The 18,693-nt window shown below is 49.6% G+C and overlaps 1 protein-coding gene across 2 annotated transcripts in view; it reads left to right on the top strand.

Annotated features, from left to right (window-relative positions):
- Positions 1 to 263: 263 nt before the first annotated feature.
- Positions 264 to 18,693, top strand: part of PLXNA4 (plexin A4) — a 689,852-nt gene continuing 671,422 nt past the window's right edge. The window contains exon 1 of one of the 2 annotated variants that reach the window (XM_075925673.2): positions 264 to 971. The gene's annotated coding sequence lies outside the window, so the exon portion shown is untranslated. Of the gene's footprint in view, positions 972 to 14,597; positions 14,989 to 18,693 lie in introns of those variants that run through there. The other variant, XM_075925677.2, reaches the window with a different exon arrangement.

Below are 18,693 nucleotides of genomic sequence, written 5' to 3' on the forward strand. Positions count from 1 at the left end.
CACCGGCGGAAGAGCGCGCAAGGCGGCGCGGGGGGAGGGGCAGTGCGTGGGGGGGAGGGGTTGTCTGAGCAATCGCGGGGGGGGGGGGAGCAGCGTGTGTGTCCGCTCCCTTGAGCTCTTGTCTCCCTTCCTCCCCCCCCCCCGGCAATGCAATTGCACAATTAGCCCAATCAGGTTGGCGCGCCTAGGTGTCACTAGTGAGTATAGTGAGAAGGGGGGGGGGGGGAGTCAAATCAAGGCAGCCGGCGCCTGGCAGCGCCTCAGTGCACGAGCAGCCGCCGCAGAGTTTGGTGGCAGGATCCCCCAGCAAACTTTGAGCAAAGCAAGGGGGGGGGGGCGAGGAAGCCAGCCCGGGGACCCTCCCGCCCCGGCCCGCCCCCCCGCCGCGCCTCTGCCGGGCGGGCGAAGGCAGGAGCCAGCCGGGATCGGGAAGGATTTTCGGTGCCCCCCTCCCGCCACGTCGCTCCGGGATCGGCCTGGGCTGTTTGCACCGGAGAGGGGTGGGGGGTGTAAGCCTGAGCCCCCCCCCCCCACCCACCCACCCACCCTTTGGAGAGCGAGCCCGCCGCGCCAGCGGGAGCAGGGCTGGCGAGACAGCCGCAGTGTGCGCCCTGCCAGGCGGGCACCGAGCCGCAGGGGCAGCCGCCGAGCCCGGGGCATGGCTGAGTGAAGCGGCCCCGGGTCGCCTTCTCCAGACCCGGGGGGGACGGGGCGAAGAGGCGCCGCTCCGGATTGCAGCGCGCCCGGTTCCTGCGCCCGTGCGGATCGGGGGGCAGGGCGGGCCGAGGGGTGCTGGAGGGGGTGGGGGGGGGGGTTGCAAGGCGGGTGCCTTTCGGAGGCTGGAGGAAAAGCTGCCGCCGTGGAGGATTTGGGGAGCGGAGCCACATTTCCAGAGACACCCTCTGCAGTGTCAATGCGGCGCCCGCGCTGAAGACCGGGGGAGGGAGGGGGGACAGCAGCAGCCTTCCCAGGTAAGCAGCCCGCGTTCCCGGTCTCGGGGGGGGGGAACCGGGGGGGCCACCAGCCTGACCTGGGAGGGGTGGGGGGCGCAGGGGGACACCTCCCCCCTCTCCGGTGCACTTGGGCGGTGGGGAAATCCCTGGCAATGCGATGAACGAGAGGGGGGAGGGGTTGCTTCCCCAAAAGGACCCCCCCTCTCCGGAAAGGGGGTGTATTTGGAAACGAGCCCCGATCGGCCCCTTCCCCCCCGCCCCGGCTCCACAGCGGCCGCCGCTTGGGCGGGTGGGTGAGCGGAGAGCGGAGGCTGGTGCCTAGAGCCAGCTGAGGAGCTGGAAGCGGCAGCCGGAGCCCGCGACTTGTTAGCAGGCAAGTTTCAGTGCGGTGGCGGGGTGTGTGTGTGTGTGTCTGAGTGTGTGTGTGTGTGTCTGAGTGTGTGTGGGTGTGTCTGGGTGTGTGTGTGGGTGTGTGTGTGTGTGTGTCTGACTGTGTGTGTGTGTGTCTGAGTGTGTGTGGGTGTGTCTGAGTGTGTGTGTGTGTGTGTGTGTGTGTCTGAGTGTGTGTGTGTGTGGGTGTGTGGGTGTGTGTGTGTCTGAGTGTGTGTGTGGGTGTGTGTGTGTGTCTGAGTGTGTGTGGGTGTGTCTGGGTGTGTGTGTGGGTGTGTGTGTGTGTGTCTGACTGTGTGTGTGTGTGGGTGTGTGGGTGTGTGTGTGTCTGAGTGTGTGTGGGTGTGTCTGGGTGTGTGTGTGGGTGTGTGTGTGTGTGTCTGAGTGTGTGTGTGGGTGTCTGAGTGTGTGTGTGCGCCATCCCTTCTGGCTGTCCCCTTCCTTCTGCCTGCCTGCAATGGGGCAGCCTGCCCCCTACACCTGCCAGCCGCGCCCCCCGCACGGTTCGGCCCTTGGAAAGGCAGGGGGAGGCCCCCCGCTCTCCATTTCATAAGCGCCCCATTGCTGAACGTTGCGGGGGGAAGCAGCCCCACTCCAAGTTGCTGCAGCTTTCTCTCTTCCTTTCCCCTCCAGCCTCCCCTGCCAAATCAACTTAGGCTGGGGCGGTAAAGTTTCCCCAGCCGATTCCCCCGGTGAGAGCCAAAGACTGAACGGCCAGAAATAGGGCCAGAAGATGCCCTGTCTTTGGGGAAGAGGGGGAAGAGTTTTTATAAAAAATGCGAATGGGATGCGAGAACAGGGTCCGAGGGATTTAATCCTGGGGTTTTTGTAGGGTCGCCAAGTTGGTCCTTGGATTTCTATAGATAGGTCTCCTCCGCTGTGTGTGCACAGCAGGGAAACGAATCCGATTTGACAGACCGGGGTAGTAGAACTAAGGGTAAAGTGTTTGTGTCTGTATGTGTGTCGTGTGTATGTGTGTGTCCATTGAAAAAGAAAAGCCATCCGATCTTCGTGTGTGTGTGTGTGTGTGTGTGTGTGTGTGTATGTGCGCGTGTGTGTATCCATTGAAAAATAATAGCCATCCGATCTGACAGTAGATGCTTTGCCTGGGAAAAACCTTTACGACCTCTCTCTCTCTCCCTTCGTTCCCACCTACTGCATTTTCAAACTTTTTCTTCGCTTGACAAGCAGACCCAGTTCACCTGGGAGAATGAGTTTCCCAGCGCAATGTGTATGGGAGAGGGAGGGTGGACGACCCCCCTTTGAGTGAGTGAGGGGAGAAAAAAAACCGGAGGGGAAAAACCCCACCCACCTCGGATTGTCAATATCTAGGGGAAAAAGAAAACCCAGTTTATTTTCCACCAGGTGTGGGGGAGGATTTTTAAGATCTAAATCCTGCCTTCCCCTAGTAAATCTCTTTGTGCCTCGGTGCGGGCTGCAACCGAAGCACGGATATTGACACTCCTCACTCATCAGCCATACGCCTCTAAATTATGTAGACAGGGAAAAGTGGTCTGAAGACGGAGCCACACATGGTTTTGATAGAAATACAATATTCCAGCAGCAGAGGAAGTCCTCCCCGATAAACCCAGCCTCATCCCTTCAAACAGCATTTCTTTAGCTTTCTAGTATGTGGGCAGATACAGAGAGAAACCTCCCTACCTACCATCACCCACTTCCTCTCTAGGATTTTACAAAGTTATAGGGGAGGGGATCTCATGTGTAGTCCTATAAATGTCATATTTAGTCATAGGAAGAAGAGCCTGTGCAAAACATGTGGGGTATTTTTTTTATAGCTCAATCTCAACCAGGAGTCTGCACTGAACTGGTGTCTAGTATTCATTAGCCTCTATGCAAAACCTTACTGCACTAGAGTTCATGGCTTCCCCCTGGCACAAGGGACCTGTGATTCGTTACTCAAGATAACTAGGAGGTAATGGGAGTGAATTGATGCACTGATAGGTGTGTGTGTGTGTGTGTGTGTGTGGAGTGGCAGGTCTAGAGGTTGCTATCATTCTAGGGAAACCACAAAAAGGTTGTAGGGAATTTTCCAGCCAACTCAATAGCTCCTACCCGCAGGACTTATCTTGACCATGCACCAGCACTCCACAAATATTTTAGAAGGCATAAAGCATGCAAACTTATTCTCTTTATCTGTCCTCAGTTGTTTATAAAAGCTAGTTAAATCTGTGAATGCAGAGAACCAGTGGAGCATGGGGTTGCTTGCCTTTGCCTTTTTGTGTGTGTGTGTGATTTTAATTACAGTGTGTGCCTCAGTGTGAGATTAGGTGCTTCCCTCCCCTCCCCCGCCCTTTCAGCCTCAGTCTGAAGGCTTCAGGGCTCAGAGAAGCATTTAGGTTATTTTAATTGTCTAGTTTTTTAAAAAAATTGGGAGCTCTTATTAAGCATGCTTTTTATAAGAGTTGGGCTTCATATAGTGCAACAGATGTGATGTGTTCTATGTAGCTGTGTCTGTTTTCCCATACATGTTCAGACTGAAACCTCCTTAAAAAAAAAAAAGCCCCGAAATCTAAAGGATAAGATTTTTCTTCCCAGTCGGAATATATTTGGTATGGGGATGCCTTTAAAATAAGTATCTCCTTTTAGTTAGATCTCATTAAAAAAAAAACAGCCCCAGCCTTCAATGAAAATCTGCCATTCAATCCTGTCTTAAATTTGTGGCAGTCGGAGAAATCAATGGGATCCAAAACTTCATGACAGCTGCATGATTTCCGGGTGGCTTACATCGAAGATGAGCATTTAAAAACACTTCGTTGTGATAAATCCTGGTGTTGTTTAGGAGTCTTGGCTGCATAATTTTAGTGCCTGGAAGGCAGCTACATTCAGTGCGGTGATGAGGGCATAGAAAATCCAGCAACAGTGGCGAGGGCAGTAGAAAAGCTTTTCCTAGACACAGCTTCTCTGTGGAGAAAGAAAATACCCTCTCCTCCATGTTTCCATTCATCTTACTCCTTCCAGCCCTCTTTGGGCATGTCGAATGTTGGGTACTGGATTTGGTTTGCTCGGAGAGTCTTAGCAAGCTGGGAGGCAAACCAAAGGGAGCCAGCACTGGGAGTGGCTTCTAAGGGAACCTTTGGTATGTGTTATAATAGGTTCTTTTTTTTTTTTTTTTTTAAAAGGTCTCACAATTGACTTAGAGGCCTGAACTCTGAAGTCTCTGGCTTTGCTGGGATGGGTGGTTAGTCTTGAACTGAGCACCAGGCACATGGAGTACTGTCGTGATGTCCACCGCAGCTGCCCTCTCCTGCCTCAGTTTCCCCTTCTGTCAATGGGCCCAATAAAGTCTAGCTACTTCCCAGGGGTGTTGCAAGGGTTAATGTGACATTTTAAAGCACACTGAGATGTTCACAGGAAAGGCCTATGAGCTGGAGGTACTACTGGAGTTAAAGCTTCATTGGGGTGCTTTGTTTGCTGCTATAGAAAACTAGCCACATTTTCCTGAACATGTAAATAATTTTGTGAGCCAACTAGCCACACTCAGCCAGCCAAATAGCCACACACGGCTAGTGTGTTGGACACCACAGGTCTAGATTTTTACCTGGCCCTCACCACTGTGGCATGTGATCATCATGAATGGATTTTGTTGTCTTAGCATCCTGGGAAGTAGAGACTTACTATCCCCATTTTATAGATGGGGAAGAGAGGTCCAGGGTAGATTAGGTGACTCCCCCAGGGACATAAAGAATCCAGGAGCCATGGTGGGATTTGAACCTGCAACTCTCAAGTCACATTCTAGGGGCTGAGCTAATACTGGGGAGCCAACCTTACCACATCTTACAGCTGCCTTGGACAAGCCTCAGATGTTCAAGAGCCTGGGTGCACCTGCTGAGGGCTGCAGTCCTAGCAAATACCTCCTGCAGAGCCAAAGGCCCCAGACCTGTCCTCCCTGCTGGGCAGAAGCCCTTAGTCCCATCATCTTGCTGGAGGGCTGAAGCCCTGAGCTACCCCCACACAGTCTGGTAGGTGGAGAATGAGAGGGGACAAAGGAGAGGCCCCCCACCCTCGCATTAGACCATCGTTTTGCTGCCAACTGTAGTCATGGGCAACGTTCCCTTTATGCTCAGTGCTTGGGTAGCCACCCAGGAAAGATTCAAATGCCGCCCAGCTGAATAGCAGAGTGCCCCACTGCGCCCTCAGCTGGCAGCACAGCATGTGTTTCAGCATGTGATGGTGCACATCTGCACACATGTTGGTGCACATAACAAAATTTATTCTGCACATGGATGGAAAAAAATAGAAGGAACATTGATCACAGGTGAGGTTGCCATTCTAAACTCCTCAAAGGGTGTGTTACTGGCTGAATAGGTCACTAACGGTAACCGGTAATATTGTCTGTAGGGAGAACTGGGTATAGGGCTTTTTATTTCCTGTATTGTTTTCCAAATTGGTTGTAATGTCTCCCAAACAACAGACATGCAGGAGGCCTGAGCAATGAATTAGTCTGTGTGGGGAAAGTGCTGCTGGAAGTTGGAAGTAGGACAGTTGTGTGTCGAGCGCGTTAGCTCATGGGAGTGGGGGTTTCTCTCTGCTTTCCCCCCAAGCTGCTTGAGAGAAGAAAATTAGCCTCCCCCCACCCCCATTGTGCTTGTCTTTCGGAGATCTCAGCATCAGAGCCCTCAAAAAAACATAATTATCCCTATTTCCTGGTGGGGAAACTGAGGCACAAGGCAGGGACAGGTTCAGCCAGTTCCCATCAGATCAAAGAGATCTTTCCACTGACTGTAATAGAAGTTAGCCTGGATACTACTAGCCGAGTCAAAGTTTAAGCGCCACCCCTGTAGCAGGGGTTAACTCTACCCACCATGAGAGCAAGCATGTTCCAGACTAAATACTTGTCAAGCCCCACTGGAGAAAAAGACAAGTTCAAGCTTGTGGAAATCGAAATGTCACCTGAATGGCTTAACACGAGGAAGGTCTGGCCTGGCGGTGAAGTCATGGGGCTGAGATGCCAGCGGAGGGGTGTAATACTTCCAGACCTGCCACTGACACACTGGGCCTTTTGGGCTGAGTCATCCCTCACCCCCACCTCCACCCCTCCTCTTCCCTCCCCATGCCATTTTTCCCGGCCTTTGAATGTGGCTTGCTAGTCTTTCCACCAGCCCTGGGAAGTCTGGATTGTAAAGCATGTGGATTTTGGGCACTACAGAAATGCTAAGCATTACTATGATGATGAAAGACTATTGCAAGGTCTGTCTTTGGATGAAAGTGTCCCTTTCTCTTTATTTTTTTGCCTGGTACTACTGGAGCTATGTAGCTGTCTTTCTTTTTTCTTAATTAGCGCTTCTGCTGGTCTAACTCGGTGCATTCTTCGCTTTTTGGCATCCTTGTAACATACACAAAACCTGCCCCGCCAAAAAGACCTAAACACTGAAAACGTCCCAACTGAGCATTAACGTAGTTATGAGCGTGGCTACCGTGCCGCCACGCAGACAGACTTGATCACGCTATAAAGCCCCCCCCCCCCGAGGCTGAGAACTTTAGAAAGGGCACTCCAGGTTTCAAGATCTTCTCCATGCAGGTTGCTAGTGATCCCTTGTAGCAAATACATCCAGGAAAACCGCCCCCCTTACCCAGGCCTGGGCATTATCAGTGATGAAAAGTATTGTAAAGACCTTAAGCTGGGCTAGTTCTTACCTCAGTTTTTTGGGTGAATTTGATGCTTGATTTACCTTCCTGGGGGGCAAACTGAAGTCCAGAGAACAGAAATGCTGCAAGCTTCCCCCCTCAGGTATACACCCTTACTCTGCGAGGGAGTCTGCTCTAGGACATGACAGGTCATTTGGTCCACAACCTCCCTGCTGAGGCTGCCACCTAGTGTTGATCTCAATAGTGGATTTGGTTTTAGGGACACTTGTCCCCCTAAGGAAATGGGCTAAGAGTCACTCAGCTGTTTGCAGAGCTATTAAATTGGTGCGCCCCCCTGATTTGAACTGGTGACCTAGAAGCAAAGGCCTCTGTAGCGAAACCTCCTCTCCCCTGGCTGCAGTGTCCGATTTGTGACTTTTTAGCTGTGTCAGTTTGTGTGCGGGTGGCCTGTCTGGGTTTCCATGCCAAGCCTCTGAGCCATCAATTAACGCAAGGTGGCTGGCATTAGAACTCTACCTTGTCCTTTGGACAGGGTGAATGTGTAGCTCTAATGCAGAAAATAGGGAATCAGTTTCCATTACACGCATAGGCATGATCTATTTGCACACACATCCCCCTCTGCCCTCATTCCCTGTGACGTACAAGGACCAGGGACATAAATCTTGATTGCTAGATGAACTCTCCGAACCAGTGCAGCATTAAATGCATGTAAATGTTTGTTTGCAAAATGAACCACTCTGAGAACTGACTTCTGATTCCATTTGAGTGTGAAATACCATATGGGAGAGGAAAGGTGGAGGAAACCTAGTTTATAATCCCGGAGCTGTTTTACTCTTAAATCATTAAGTGCCACAGTATGTTTCTCGGTCTCTGAAAATGCTGGTACCTGAACCAAGAATTGTGTCTATATATTTCCCCCCCCCCTCTTTCCCCACCACTCCTGCTGAAGTGAATAACAGTTGCTAACATGCACTTACTAACAAAATTCCCCCGACACTCATTCATAAAGAACGGCGCTGGTGATTCTATCAGCATTAAGCTGTTCGGTGACTGAATTTAGAATTATAGGAATGGAGCAATGAATTAACCGTAAATCAAATCTTGGGTGAGCCTGTATCCAACTCGGGTGAGATTTAAATTAAAAATATCTCGCCCAGATGAAGTAATCGTAAGTCAGGCACTGGAGTTCTGTCAGTCTGGCCTCCCACGAAAGGAGAGCAGCCCCTTTGAAATAAAAACCGTGACAAGCCCACGTATTGATTCCCAACCGAACAGGGAAATTACCACTTCATTGCTTCTATAAACTCTTTGCTTTATTGTTTGTTTGGTTTTTTTTCTGAAGGGAAGATGGTTAGACTGGGATGGTGGGAACCCATTTGAAAATTCAGCGCTCGTGTTTCTGTTTTACTCGGTTAGAGCCTATTTGATTGTCAACAGTGGGTTTTGGTTTTTTGACTAGGGATTTGTCCTTAATGTAGCATTAGAAAGAAAACTTAGTTAGGAGTCTAAAGAGGTGTATCCTGTTGCAAGAGGCTATTGATGGAATAGCAAGCGCTTGAGGCGCCATGCAGCTTTGGTTTTACTTTTATAGCATCTTTGTACAAAATATATTGGACGGAGACTCTGACTCTGTCACCGATCAAGTCACTTAGCCTGGGTGTGCCTCGGTTTTTCCATCTGTAAATTGTGGATGATGATACATTCAGTTCTGTGTATCTATAATGCTGTGTAAACATGTCTAATTCATTCATAATTATGCTTACCTCCTAAATAAGATGGACAAAACTGGGGGGAACGGGGGAATCAGATCTGGAATTCATTTGATCTGAAACTTTCAAAAGGATTAGGTGACTGGTCCCTGTTTGCCCATCGCTGGTTCATTTCTCTTTCCTCTCCATGCCAGATGTGTGCCAGGGTGGGGGAACAGGGTTTTAATGAGACTATATGGAGAGGGCCAGGAGGCTTGCTCTAGATTAAAGGAGGTACAGAGGAGAAAGCTCTCTCATCAAGACTGTGTGAAGAGACAGAACAGAGGCTGCAAACCTGGCAGTTTTCAAAATGAATAGATGTATAGCTGTGAGAGCTGGCCTACAATTTCCCATCACAGTTTCTTCGATGGAACATGGCTTTTCCATTGAAATGGAAATTTGCCCAGGAAATGTTTGTTTTTAATGATTTTTTTGGGGGGGGGGGAGATTTGCTGAAAAATGTTTAGCTTTCAAGTTTTTTGGCCCCACCCTCAATGGATAGAAGCCCCTGAGACCAACCCTAATTGTTACTATTTGGTGGCGGGGGGGAGGGGAGGGCATTGTTTTCTTATTTATATGGTCTTATTTTTCTTTGAATTCTTTGTCTTAATAATATTCTTCCCTCACTCCTTTACATGGGACTCTGCTATTGAGGGAAACTGCCTTTCCCTTTCCATTACACTTGGATTTTGCTTTCATGTAAATGAACATCTGTTCTTTGGCAGACAGTGCTCTGTTCCCCTTTTGATCCTATGTTTCTCCTGGATGTACATGCAGAGGGGAGAATACCATCAGTTGTTCTAGTTGGGAGCCAGATACAGGATTTAGCTCAGTGAGACCGGGAGCTTTTACTACTTGAGCAGAAGGTTGATTCTGGTAGCTGTGGTAGGTTCATATAATTGGTGGACCAGCCACTAGAGAAGGACACACATTCTTACTGAACAGTGGAGTTGTGTATTCATTGCATTGTTGTGTCTGTTTTCTGCAGTGCTGCCCTCTTCTGGGTTGAATCATAGACCTGCTATAAGTATATTTTGATTGATTTTGGCCTCCAGTGTTTGGGTTCTGGGAGACAGAAGGCTAAGGAATGACCTTTAGGTGAAACGGTCGAGGTCTGTTTTTTTAAAAACAGAAGGACTTAAGTTCTTTCCCTGTGTAAAGCTGAAGATCTGTATGTATAATAAAATCATAGAGCATTAAATAGACATGTGCATCTCAAAATACTTCATTAGCGGTAACGAAATCAGGCTGACCGCTCTCCTTTGAGATGAGTAAATCTTATCACCCTCCTTTCACAAGTGGGGAAACTGAGGCACAGGGGGAGGAAGCAACTGGTCCCCATCCTTTGAGCTAGTTGGTCGGAGATTCCAGATTTAGATCCCACAAATCCCTGTCAATGTAAAATCACAGAGGGGTTTTTTTTTGTTTGAACACAAGAATGAAAAAGTGACAGAGATGAAGAGAAGTGGAAGGAAAACAGAAGAAGTGCTGAGAGCAACTGAACTGAAGGACTGATTAGGGATTGTTGCTTGATGTGTGGTCTTGCCATGTAGCCTCTCAGTGTTGCTTTCATGAGAACTTTCTCTTGGAGTACTGCTCTGTTTTCTGTAAAATCATGACAGGTATGGAGAAAGTGAATAAGGGAAAGTTATTGTTCCCATGATATAAGAACAAAGGGTCACCAAATGAAATTAATAGGTAGCAGGTTTAAAATAAAAGGAAGCATTCTTCACAAAATGCACAGTCTACCTGTGGAACTCCTTCCTGAAGGATGTTGTGAAGACCAGGACTTTAGCAGAGTTCAAAAAAGAACTAGATACATCCATGGAAGGTAGATCCATCAATGACTATTAGCCAGGATGGGTAGGAATGGTGTCCCTCGCCTCTGTTTGTCAGAGGCTGGGAATGGGTGACATATGATGATCTCTCTGTGGCTGGACCTAAGGCTGCATTGCCAGCTGGGATAATGTGTGTTCAGGGCTCAGCATTCTGTCCCCTCATAGAGCTGTCTCTCCAAGCCCAGGGCGTTCCTGTAAGTGCTCATCAAACTGCTGCTCATTTTACATTTTCAGTGCCACTCGTGAGCTTCATGCCTTCGCTTTTCACTCGTGCCGTTAGGATCTGCTACACGTTTGCACTTTAAAGTGCTGTGCAAAGTGACCATAAACTGGTCCACCTCCCCCTGCCAAAGACCTCAGCTGTTCCATCTCCCACTCATCTCTTTGGACCCTTAGTGGCTGGAACACCTCCCTCTCTGGGTGTGTCTAGACTACAGGGTTTTTTCGACAAAAGTGGACATAACGTTGACAGAACTCAGCAGTTTTGTCGACAGCTGTAAACCTCATTCTACAAGGAATAACGCCTTTTGTTGACAGAGTTCTGCCGACAGAAAGCGTTATTGCATCTACACTGTCCTTTGCGTCTACATTGTCACGTTGACAAAACTTCTGTCGACAAAAGCCTGTAGTCTAGACGTACCCTCTGTGTCCACCCTTCCCCTGTTCCAATCCCTCCTTTGCACAAACTTTTGAGGAGACTTTCCATGGGAACCCATTCTTGCATTTAACCCTCCCCATAGACCTACTGAGAGATGTTTGTGTTCTTTGAGGACGATGCCGCGAAGAGCCTATGAAGAAGCATGCGCATCTTCAGTCAATGGCACCTGGTGGTGGAGGGAAGACGGCCTTGTGATTAAGGCATTGGACCGGGTCTTGATTGGTTTGCGCTCTTTCTCCATTACAGCATGTGATCTAGGGCAAGGCACGGCACCTCTCTGTGCCTCAGTTCCCCATTTGGACAATGACGGGCTGTGTGGAACCTGGACAGGTCAGCTGCCTGCAGGACTAGCAACAGGAAAAGATTAGACTTAGCCAAAACCTTGACCAAACTGGCAGCAGCTTCTAGCACCTATTTGCCAATGGTATAGCCACAGTCAAGAATACCAATAAACAACCCGCAGCTGAGTCATGCGGAAGCCGAAGAGCAGGTTCCCGCACGGACAATGGCCATGTAGATGCTGACCCTGCAATCGGATCCGCCTGGGTGGGCGGATCCTTGCCAAGGCCTTTGGAAGTCAGGATTGAGCCTTATGTTGTGTTGTGCGTAGATGCTATGGTGACGAGTTGCTATAGAAACACATAAGTTAGCATTGTTATTGAAAGGTGCTTCAGTTCATCTTGAAACACAGAACCCGGATAGAAAGAGCCCGAGAGTGTGGCTTGATCTGCCGCTCTCCCATGTCTCCTGCAGGCATCATTGCTCAGTTGCCCAGATCGTGTGTGTGTGTGTGTGTGTGTGTGTGTGTGTGTGTGTGTCCTCTCACTTTGATGGCCCAGTGGTCTAATTCAGTGCAGCAAAGCCTACAGTAGGTGCCCAACACAGGTTTGTTCCTTCATCAGCTGTGCCCTTTAGAGAGGGATGTGGGTGAAGCATTTCATTCTAATTAGCAAGACGTTTCCAAACTAGTCATCGTGTGTCACCATTTGGGGCAAAGCATTTGCACCGGCTCCTGTAATAATGTGTCCCTTCATCCATCACAAACCCCATGTTCACAGGATCCGCATGGAGTGCTGGCAAATGTAGTCTCCTATCTTGCTCATTCGACTCTTGGTTATTTCTCTAAGCCCTCCCCCCACCCCGCCCCATACAAGGGCTCAGATCCAGGTGGAAGGATTTTTGTCCCCGCAGCAATAGGCAGGGACTGAAATTCCTGCTGTTTGTGGGTCACTGCTGCACTTGATCCTAATGGGTAATTACCCACAACAATTGCGAGCTCTGTGTCTGCTAATCGAGGAGATGTTTCACCAGTAGAGCTCCCGTTTACAGTGCAGGAGGCAGCTCAGTGCAATGGATCTGCTATCACGAGCGGTGCGCGAATGCTTCTGTATGACACAGGGTGTCATTGCTGCCTGTTTACTGTTCATTAATGGGACCAAATTCTCCTCTCGGTCAGATGTTCATAGCTGTTCTCCCCCGGTGATACAGCCCGCTGTCACGTGGTAGCCCTGGCAATCGATGCTCAGTGGGAGGTGCTGCAGTGTCACTCCTGGAACTATGGGTTGGACTGTCTAAGGTCCTGATCCTGAGAAGGGCTGAGCCTCGGCAGTTCCTCTGGAAGTCGTGTGGCTTCAGGGACAGGTCTTAGAATGTGTGCACATGTGGCTGCCTTCTGCTGGATGGAACCAGAACAGCTCCAGGGTGTCTGTGTCGCCCTCTACTGGCAGCCGTACAAGGGGTACGTTTCCGTAGTGCCAGCTTCTAAGGTTTTGATCTGAGGAAGTGGGTCTGACTCACGAAAGCTCATCATCTAATAAGCCATCTTGTTAGTCTTTAAAGTGCTACATAGTCCTGCATTTTGCTTCAGCTTCTAAGGTGGGTTCTCTTCATTCATGTGGCTGGCGTCTGAGCGCTGACAGCAGGAAAGTCCTGGATTCTCCCTCTGCTCTTGCTGCGGCTACGTGACGGGGCAGTCTGGAGTCAGCAAAGTCCCCTGTGATTCCAGCCTCATGGTGATTGGGGTTAATACTTGAGCTCGTTCAACTCCATTGCCTGTGAATGGCTGCGGTCCAAGTAGCCTCTTGTGGCTATGTGAGTGAAAAACCAGCAAGGCACAGCCGGGCCTTGCAGTGTCTGTTGAAGCAGGACTCCTGAGTCCTATTTGTGGATTAGCTGGTGCATATTTATGGCTTGGGCTGGCTAACTCAGCTGGTTAGACCATGGTGCTAATAAAGTTAGGGTTGTGGGTTCAAGCCCCATGCTGGCCAGTTGAGGTGTTTCAGAAAGTGACTTGTCTTGATGTTGTGAAGATCACCAGGACTGCAACAGGGTTCAAAAAAGCACTAGAGAAATTCATGGAGGCATAGGTCCATTAATGGGTATTAGCCAGGATGGGTAGGTATGGTGTCCCTCTGTTTGTCAGAGGCTGGAAATGGGTGACGGGAGGGATCACGTGAGGATTCCCTGTCTTGTTCAGTCCTTCTGGGGCAGCTGGCATTGGCCACTGTCAGCAGAAAGGACACTGGGCTGACAGACCTTTGGTCTGATCCCGTCTGGCCGTTCTTCTGTTTGTCATGTTTTCTACGTCTAGCTACAGATGTGTTCGACCACAGGACCTGCTGTGGCACAAAAGTCTTGGTGGCCCTTTACGGCTCTCTTCTAGAGGTGCCCTGTGCATGTCAGGGCTGCCGGCCCTTCCCTACCTACCTTTGCTAGGACTACGCAGAGTACCTAACAACACTTCATTCCTGCAGCAGGAGACATGGCTGCCTTTAAGTGTCTTGGATGGGTTTATCAAAGCCGAGGAAATGAGGAGATCTCATCAATCACTGCTACTGACTTCTGGGCAAAGCTGTATTAGTGCCCTTATGAGGAAAAATAAACCAGGAGATCAATCAGGCAAATCCTCTCTAATTGCCTTTCATGCCCCGTTAGCTGGCAGTTCAGGGAGGCATGAGGCCAGCTCAAGAGCACCTGAGATGAGTTAGTCGGTGGGGCCAGAAAATGAGAGGCAGATTTACAAAGGGGTGTGATTTTTAGTGGAACTGGGGAACCTACTGCCTAGTGTTCTTCTTGAAAAATCTCCCCTCATCTCTACAGGAGGCCTCCGGAGATACCATGTGCTCTCAGGGAAGCAGGTGTGGGTGGCAAGGAGGAGTCAAACTCATGGCCCTCTCTGCAGAAAGGGGAAACAGCTGGTGTGCCAGGATAGGGGCCATGGGTGTGACTGGGGTCCTTTGTTTCACTGCCAGAGCTGAGTCCATGTGCAGAGGTACCGGCTTTGCCATGAATTCAGTCAGGAGTGAGGACTTGTTCTGCTCTTATCCCGAAAGAACCTGCTGGAAAAGTTCTAGCATGAGGCTTCCTTAGAATGGCGCCATTTAAGGGGGGAGTCTGTGCCCCCCTAAAGTTTAAACCCCTCAGTTTTATACTGGTGTAGTTCCCTTACCAAAGGTTCCCCTGTTTTTTTCTGGGAGGATCCTGTGTGCTGCATCCTAGCCCTAAGAGACTACAAGTCCCATGAGCCCTTGAGGAAACCAGGAAGAGAAGGCCTGTCTAGGCATGTGGAGAGAGGGTCTTAGAGTCTGGGATTCTCCATTTAGGGAGCCAGGCTGCTGTGGAGGCCTTATCCAGTCCAGGAGCTGTTATGTTGCAGCTACAGCCTGGGACTGAGAAAGTTTGGGACTTGGATCGAGCTGGCTGCTTCTGGGGCAGCTGATTGCCCTAGAGGGGAGAGACTCTGGCTGTGCCTATGGCTCAGAAGGACTACACCACAACCAGCACAGGAGGGGGCTGTAAGTAAATGGGATCTTTGGGAAAGTGCTGTCTGAGACAGACCTCAGAGATATAGACTAACTCTGGGTCCAAAGAGAGGCAGAGTGTCCAACTCCGGGAACCAGAACTGTTGGCATTTGGTGGAGCCTGCTCCAGTGGCAGAGGGAGTTTGCAGCTAGCTGCCCAGCTTGGACTCACACACACGACCTACAGAGAACCTCCATTCCAGCTGCAGGTCTTCAAGCAGGCCCACGCAAGCAAGCATCTGGGACTCTGAGTCCAGAGGAGTATACTCTCTGGGGTGGGATAAATGGTGGCAGGGCACATGCCAGCTTGATAAGTTCCTATTACTTCTGTGTACTTTGTTAATGTTATTCACTGTTAGTCTGTTAAACCCTGTTTCTTAAAGTTGTTAAGTAAAGGTGTGTTCATTCTAATGGAATCCATTAGATGTATGTTATTTATAATTTGTAATTGTTCTGGAGTTAGATCCAGATTATTGCTGGAATAATTTTATTCCTGGAGGCTCCCAAGACACACCATTACATGTGTACAGGGCCAGCCAGTTGAAGGCACTGTTATTGTATATTTTTTATGAGCCAGGGACTGCAGCAAGGGGGTAGATAGAGAATCTCCAACTAAACAACATCACCATCTCCTTTTATGTTACAACCATCAGGCACCCAAGCACACCTGAGTGTGACCTGCTCCTGAGTAACCTGGGAAGGAAAAGGGGGGTTACACTGGGGTCTACTTAAAGCGTAAGCCCTAGCTCCAGAAACAGCTCTGAACTGCCACAGAGTTTGTGCTGCTCCATGCCTTTGAGGCCGGGAGTTTGTTTATAAACAGGAGGCAGGGTGAGTAAAATAACAAAAGGCTTGTCCTTCCAGTAACTGAAGGCTTGTTAGCTGATCATGAAAACGTTGCCACTTAAAAAAGAAGCCTAGGACTAAATAGCGGTGTGCTTCAGGGGTCTGAATTTGGACCACTTGGTATGCAAGCAACCCCTGTGTCTTACAGGGCCATGGGTGCCTTGTGCAGTTATGCCAGTGAAGGAAAGAACACTCTGATCTCAAGTTTCAGGGCATGTCCTGCCATCAGAGGGTTTTTTATCCCTTCCTTTGCAGCACTGCATGATTGGCTGGGTGCAATTCAGGATTGATTTTTGCCTCTCTGGAGCATATGTGAGTAGCTACTACAACAGATCTGAACCTGGGACCTCAAAAGAGCTGTGTCTAGGAGCCTCTACAGCTTGAGCTATAAAGCCAGCTTGTCATTATCTCTTGCTGTAGGTGGTCTGAGTGCCACTATATGGGGCAGTGAACCACACATGGTGTGTGGGTTACACTACCATGTGGAGGCAGTATGCCTGTGCTGGTGGGCTAGTGATCTAAGACTGGATGGGCCAATGGTCTTGTGCAGCAGCGGGTAGCCAGCTGGCTTTGGTTGGACCAGTGATGTGATCCAGGATGAAAATCCCTGAGTTGATATATAGCTGGAAGAGCTGGTTCCACGTGTGATTAGGACTGGAGCTTTCCTGAGTGACTGACCCTCTTTTCCCAAGGCCGATGCAGATATGTGAGACTGGCTCTCGCTGCAGCGGGGAACATTTGATAGTTCACAGGATTGTGGGTGGATGGGCGGGTTACATAAGAACATAAAAATGGCCATACTGGGTCAGACCAAAGGTCCTTCTAGCCCAATAGCCTGTCTGCCGACAGTGGCCAGCACCAGGTGCCCCAGAAAGGGTGGACTGAAGACAATGATCAAGCAATTTGTCTCCTGCCATCCCTCTCCAGCCTCTGACAAACAGAGGCCAGGGACACCGTTTCTATCCCCTGGCTAATAGCCTTTTATAGACCTAACCTCCATGAAATTATCTAGCTTCTCTTTAAACTCTGTTATAGTCCTAGCCTTCACAGCCTCCTCTGGCAAGGAGTTCCACAAGTTGACTACACGCTGTGTGAAAAAGAACTTTCTTTGATTAGTTTTAAACCTGCTACCCATTAACTTCATTTGGTGTCCTCTAGTTCTTCTATTTAGGGAACTAATAAATAACCTTTCTTTATTTGCTCTCTCCACACCACTCATGATTTTATATACCTCTATCATATCCCCCCCTCAGTCTCCTCTCTTCTAAACTGAAAAGTTCCGGTCGTTTGAACCTTCTCTTCCTATGTTGGTTTTACGGCAGCGACTCTGAGTTGTTGCTGAGCCGTGCCTGGGATTTGCGCTACCCAAAAAGTGTCAGCGACGGTAGGGCTGAAGCGGACACAACCTGCATGGCTTGGAGTGGGATCAGACGTGTGATATCTAGTGTGGCCATGCTGTCTGCGCTCGTGTCTCCTAGTGACACGGTAACAGTCACTTCACCTGCCTGGAACAGCTCGGATTTCTTTCCAGCCGGGCTGGGGATGAAAGTATCTCATAAAGGACTAGTGTGAGTGTGTGTGTCTGAATGTCCATGTAAGCCTGTCTCTCAAATCAGTCAACGAGCAACATATGGTGGGAAATAGGCACTTAGTTTTCCAGGCATCATCACTGTTGCTGTTTCGTCAGGCAAATTTCATGCCTTTGATTTTGTATTTCTAGGGCTCTGGCTCTGATTCGAGGAGGCGGGATTTAGATTGGAGGCTAGAGCTTGGACTGTTTTCATGAGCTCTCCATTTAACTGATGAAAAATTGGCAAGATCAAGGTCCTTAGGAGGTTTCAGCAGCATCTGAGTTTGGGGGGAGGAAATGGACTCCCTTTGTTCTGGAGTCAAAACCCTATCCCGCCCCAGCAACCTCTCCCTTCCCAGAATTCAGTGGGGTGCCAGTGCTGGAACCCCACTGAATTCTGGGAGCGGGGGCGCTGTATTCAAACCCACCCCGTGATGCCTTGAGTCCGAGGATTCTGATGTTTTGCTGAGAACTCTCGCTGACCCAGGGCCTGATCCCGAGAGGTGCTGAGACCCCTCATGTCTCACTGATATTAAAGGGAGCAGGTGTTTCTCAGCCCTCACCCAAAGGCACAGAGCGTCCTTTGGAAAGGCCCTTTGGCTGTGGTCTCCTGCCTCGGTGGCAGTTTGAGTTCATCCCAAAGCAGAGTTGTACCCTGTGTGCATATGGGAAAGATAGTTGAGTGTGGTTGTAGGACAGCACTGGTTATATGCAGGGAGGACAGCACATATACAAAGGAGAGTGGACAGGTATGTTTGATGACAATATTGGGTTTTTATATATATATATATATATATATATATATATATATATATATACCGTCTTGTGTGATTAAGAGTAGCCTGGGTTTCCTTGGAGAGACTGCCCTTTCTCCATCTCCCAGGCACATGTTGGTTTATTATTGTAGGGCTGCCCTTCCCTGGCTGTGTCAGGTTAGCTTATTACCCTGGGCTCACCTGGGCAGGGTGCGTGCTTGCGTGGCGTTGTCAAGCTGCTTGAGAGAATCGAGTGGTGCGCCCAAGTTTGTGGCTCTGTGTGGGTTGCTTTGTGTGCAAGTGCCAGGCGGTATGTGGCGGACTCGGTTCAGCTGGGAACAGGTGTGGAACAAGGGCTATCAGGGTGATCGGGGACTGTCCCTAAAAGCTTGGATTATTTAGCCTAGCCAAGTGAAGGCTGAGCGGGGGGGTCTGATTGCTCTCTCTACATACAGAAGGGCCATAAACAATGTTGGCAAAAGGGCAGTGTTGGCTCAACAACAGATGGGTATACATAGGCCATGAAAA

The sequence above is a fragment of the Pelodiscus sinensis genome, chromosome 1 (genome assembly GCF_052426305.1).
Source record: "Pelodiscus sinensis isolate ZL-2025 chromosome 1, ASM5242630v1, whole genome shotgun sequence".
NCBI lineage: Eukaryota > Metazoa > Chordata > Testudines > Trionychidae > Pelodiscus > Pelodiscus sinensis.